The sequence below is a fragment of the Electrona antarctica genome (assembly GCF_951216825.1).
Source record: "Electrona antarctica genome assembly, chromosome: 10".
Classification (NCBI taxonomy): Eukaryota; Metazoa; Chordata; class Actinopteri; order Myctophiformes; family Myctophidae; genus Electrona; species Electrona antarctica.
Genome location: NC_136791.1, coordinates 42,122,592 through 42,128,533, shown reverse-complemented (window position 1 = coordinate 42,128,533; position 5,942 = coordinate 42,122,592).

Here is a 5,942-nt window from a genome sequence, read left to right as displayed (position 1 = left end):
ACCCTACTTGATCATACTACAGCGTCACACAAAAGCTGTATTGTACTTTTGCTGTTTTTTTTTAATTTGAATCCTGAAATCTAACCCGACAGAGCAGACGATATATACATACATCTCCTGGTCAAATATTGTTCGACCACAAGTTGAAGTTGCTTATAGTTTTAGATTTGTACTAGCTTATTAAAAATACGTAAGTATTTGAAAGTACATGCCTTTTTTTGTAAAACACTGGAGTATTCAAAAGTACAAATTACAAAGTACGTTTTCTTTTTAATGACCCCCCCCCCCCCCCAAGAACTATAGAATATAATTCAAAGCATGTCGCAAATCACGACGTGTTGTGAGCTAGCTTGCAGCACATCTGTTTTAACTATTTTCCAACTATGTGGCTTATTACTTGGTTAATTCATGATGTATTTTATCCAAGAATGTAGTGGAGTCAAAAGTACAATGTTTGTCTTTAAAATATAGATGAGGGTGAAAGTCATAACCTTCCACAAAAATAAATATGAAACTACAGATACTCCAAATGTTACTGCTTGGCCTTGCGTCTGCCGGTTCGGCTCCGTTCCATCACTACAGTTTTTTGTTTGTTCGTTTTGCTTTGTTTTGTTTTGACAAAGCGTCTCTGTCGGTTGGAAACCTCAAATGTCTAAAACGGTCCGTTACTTTTCAGGATTCAAATTTAAAAGTAGCAAAAGTAGCAGATCGACAAGTTCAAAACGCGTCACTTCGCGCCACGTTTTGAGCTAGCATAAGCAAATCTGCTCCTTTATGTGTGACACTGTAGTTGTAGTATGATGAGGAAAGTTACGAAAAAAACTAAAAGTTATATATGGAGATAAGAGGGTTCTGGCCTGACAACGATGAAAGTTTAGTTTTGTTGCTTCTCTTTGGCATGGCTAGTCTGCATGCCAGATGTTGTTGTGTTCAGGAATGTTTAGTACATGTAGCTTCTGTTAACTGTTGCCTTACAAAGCCGGAAAACATCCCAAACTGTGTCGCAAGACGTGCATCTCACTCACTGTTGCACCATAAGACTGTTCTGCAACACTTGGCTTTTGAAATGTTCCTATAAATACCATACTAATAAACAAATCAAATAGAAAAATATATGAACAGCTCTAACATTCAGTGTCAGCTAATGTATGTCAATTAGACCACTTGACTACATGAACACTATATGCCCTAGTATTCTGGTCTTGGCATAACCAGTAAGACGCCTGGGGGCGAAAAGCGAGGTCTAAAGGGCGAGGTCCTGGGCCCCATGTATGGGGATTTTGAATGATACACTGACTGACTGACGGGAAATGCATGATTCCATAGTTAACTGTCACCTTTGCGGCAACCACAGTGGTTATCATGAGACTGTCACAATATGATCATATATTGGCATTCCCATATACGGGCTTAATATTGATCACAGTCAAGGATCTCCAATATGGGCATAACAGGGATTGCTAGTCTCTGACGGCAGCGCCTCTGGCGTTCCCTGGCCAGACGACGGCGCCATATTGTTTAACTGAAACAACCAATCATATCTGCAACCCATATGCGTGTGTGTGTGTGTGTGTTTCTCTGTTTTGACAATCCACGCAAGATGATACCCATATATGGAGACGCCTGGATCATCACCTAGATCTCCATATATGGGCTGTTCAATACCTTTACAATGACCTCACTGATTCCATATGGATATATCTGACATGGTGTGACGTCATAATAATGACTCACTGGCCAAAGTCTCTACATCTGACCTCACAGTTCCATACAGTAGCCTATATATAGATATAGCTGAGCTGCCATGACATCATCAGCTTACCAGAATGTTATAAAACAAAATAGAATCACAAACAAATTCATTCTTCAAGTTGTGTACGTGACTTTGAGAAAATCACAAGATAAGGGACTTTTACATTGTGCATTTTTGCCATGGCAGCAAAGTGGAAGAACACTGAGCCCCAGTGCCCCAGCACTACGTCGTACTGCTGGGGCAGATCGGAGTGTGCACGCCTGGGTGATGTCAGACTGCTGGGCGGGGGAGTGACGGGGGGGAGGGTGACGTCTGCCATGGCAGGGAAAGTGGGTTAGGTGTAAAAAACCCTGGTCAACCTAAAAGGGTTTGTCAGGGGGTTCGACCCTTTTCAGATCAAGGACCCCCTAGCTTAGAGAGAGAGATGGAGCAGGGACTCCCCCAACTATAATTATTGTCTCCACCAGGCCGAAGGCATGGGGAGAGAGTATGTTTTGCACTCAGTCCGTGTGTCCGTCCTTCCTTCCTTCCTTCCTTCCTTCCTTCCTTCCGTCCGTCCGTTATCAGCTAATCTCCGGCCCCGTTGGCCCGATCCATGCCAAACTTTGCACACACACTCCCTGGATGCCAACAACGAACCTCTGCCCCAAATATTCTTCAATGGCTTGTTATAGCGCCACCATGAGGCCGATTTAGGCAAAACACATTTCTGTACATTACTCGTACACATTTTATCCATACATCACACAATTCGGTATACACTATCTTCATAGTCATGTGATCAACACGGATCTGCACCATTTCCCATCTTCCATCCTGATTGGCTAAGATTGGCTTCCAAAGCTCACATGATTGGTCCGTTTCGAACAAAATGTCGCAAATCACAAACACAGTGTGCAATTTCCGTGAAATTATACACGCACATTTCCACTAGGCCGAGGACGACATGCCACTCATTCTTTTCCAAATCAGCCTCATGGTGGCGCTATAACAGGCCAATTCCTGTTTTTAGCTATAACTGCATCGATCTGTATACAACTTATGTATGCGCACTCCCTAGAGGCCATGGAAAAACATTGTCTCTGCATCCCTCCACATCTACCGGTTATAGCGCCACCATGAGGCCGATTTCTGCAAAACACATTGCTTATGTTAGTCGCACAGATTTCATCCAAATCTCACGCAAATCGGTACACATGATCTCTGTAGTCATGTGAACAAGACAGTCTGTTGGATTTCTCAGATTCTACACTGATTGGCTAACATTGCCTTCCAAAGTTTTCAGGAGTGGCCCGTTTTGTTCAAAATGCTGCACATGTCCTGCTCATCCAGAATTCTATCCTCAGAGATGCTATGAGTGATCTGGCTCTGCATTTCCTCAACAAAAGAACATTGTTGCAAAAAACAAACAAACAAACAAACATGTTTATATTACTCCTAAACATTTTGCCAAACATCTCACACAGTCCTATCCTCCTGGTGGAGACCTGTGCCCAGAAGGGCACTTTTTCTAGTTATTGTATAAAATAGTATTGAAAATTACACTTTTTCCCCAGATTTCATTGTTACCTAGCTTGATATACTTGTTTGACACACAATCTTTTCTATTAATATGTTAGATTCATGCTAATGTGTGTTTCCAAACCTTTTAAACCCTCAATATTTAGTCACCATGACTACCTGATGTTGGGTCTGCTCTTTTTCCCTCTACAACAATTCTCTGAAAATAGACGATCAAGCTCACAACGCCTCGTGCTGCAAGGTGTTGTGAGCTGCTAGATTTGGTATGTTACGTCACACATAACATGTGGCTGACCTGTTGAAGACCCCTGGATTAAGTGGTTAGCTAAGCCAGGGGTTCTCAACGTTTTTGGCCGGGGACCCCCGGAAATGCTTTGGCAATGTCTCGGGACCCCCGCCCCCTCCCGACCCCCAATATAAATTGACTGCTACAATAACCTTAAACCATTTTGGGCGGGAACACCTTTTGGTGTTTTAAGCATTGTTATAATTTAGCTATTGAAAAATAGCAGATCTACAAGCTCATAGCGCGCCACCGAGTGGCGCGCTACGAGCTTGTAGGTCTGCTATTTTTGAAAAAATAAAATTTAAAAACATCTTTTTATTTTATTTATTTTTTTAAAATAATTTGGGGACCCCCTAAAATAATTTGGCGACCCCCCGAGGGGTCGCGACCCACGGGTTGAGAACCCCTGAGCTAAGCCATATATTCATCGTTGTATGACAAGTATTGGAAGCTTGTGGATTCGAGTTATTTTTCAACATAAGAATTAAATCTTTGAAACATTTGAATAATTTATTTGGCTCAAAATAGGGACACCACGGCGGGGTGGTTAAATCTTTCTAGTTTTACCGAGCCGTTCCCTATAGTTGGCACCAAGAAGTGCAGTAGTGCTTCTCATTTGGAAGTCTGGACAACACACACACCACACAGACGTAAACACTGCATGTGAATTCTGGAGACAGCAGGTACTGTATCACGCTCGGCTGCCCAGGGAAGGTTAAGGGTGTCGGCCATTTTGTGAAGGTCAGTTTGTGAAAAATGGGACGAAGACGGAGGTTGCGGAGGAAGAAAATGATGCTCTCTACACATTACTGCTTGCGACGTGAGACGAGAAGAGAGACACACACACACACACACACACACACACCAAACCCCCCCTCACGGCTTAGACTCAGCGACTAGGATGAACACACTAATGACTACATTTATTCAAATTAGACTAATTGTAATCATGGTTAATAATTAGCTTTACAGTGCATTATAATTGGGTTAGGCTACAAGATGGTTCTGCCTAGGTGCAATAATTTATTTGATTTAATTATTCTGAGCAGCCCAACTGCTTGACATTTCATATCATAAAACCAGTGGTCTAGAGAGAATGGAGATGGCCGTTGTCTTTAGAGAAGGTCATTGCTCGCTCTCTGGGAAAATTATGAGGGCTATTTTCCACTCTATTAAGCTACTCCACTTAGCACAATTATCCACACACACAAAGGTTAAAGAGAGAGACCTCCCCCCTTCAAGAGAGGAGTGGAGAGAGAATGGAGAGAGAATATCTCTTTTATATCTCGACAGCTCTACTCTGAAGGGGTGTGAGGACTGTGGTGCAAGACTGGATACTCTACACTTCCTTTGAATGCTTAACCATTCAAATGACCATGATACTGATAATGCCAGTATCACAGTCAATATCATGTCAGTATCATGACAGTATTATGGCCAGTATCATGGTCAATATCATGTCAGTATCATGGTCAATATGTCAGTATCATGACAGTATTATGGTCAGTATCATGGTCAATATCATGTCAGTATCATGGTCAATATGTCAGTATCATGACAGTATTATGGTCAGTATCATGCCAATATCACATCGGTATCATTGTCAGTATGTCAATATGTGAGTATGTAACAGAGCCCTGTCACATCAGGCCCCTCTCACAGCACTTTGTGACAGGGATGTCAGGCCCTGAGCGTTGTGTGAGCTTGTAGCTATTTTTCACTATTTTAAAATGGTTTTGGACATAGGTTTCCACATGACAGCAACGATATAGGGTTTAAGCAGTTAAGAGCCCATATGCCTTGGAGAGCTTCAAAGGAAGCGGTTTAGGTGTCTGTCTCCTAGGGACTAGTTGGCTCAACCCCTAGGGGCCACGTTGTAAAAATACACATAGATCATAGTAAAAACCTACAAGAAAGGAACATATAAAATAGAAGATATTACAAATGTAACAAGAATGGACTCATAGCGCCATGGCTGGCTTCTGTCAGGGCATTCTGAATCAATCAGTATTTGTGGAAGCAAACAGTCAGAGACACTTTAAATTAGAAGTTAGAAGTTTATTACTTGAGAAGTACATTAAACACTCAGGTCGGTTGTCAAATAGAGCAGGGAGAGAGCATAGCTACATACAAAGATAAGTGGGGAGAAAGCTTCTGTCATAGGACCAGGCTGTACTCAATTCAATTTAAAGGAGCTTTATTGGCATGAGAAAACTTTTCCATTGCCAAAACAATACGCAAAACAATAAAGCCAGGTCTGTGCCCATGACTCGATTTAGAACATATTGTAAGGTCACTTCCACACTTCCCTGTGGATCTTGCACGTCATTGATCAGTCTTGATCAAATATGGAGGGGTGGCGGTCTGAGATTATGAATCGAC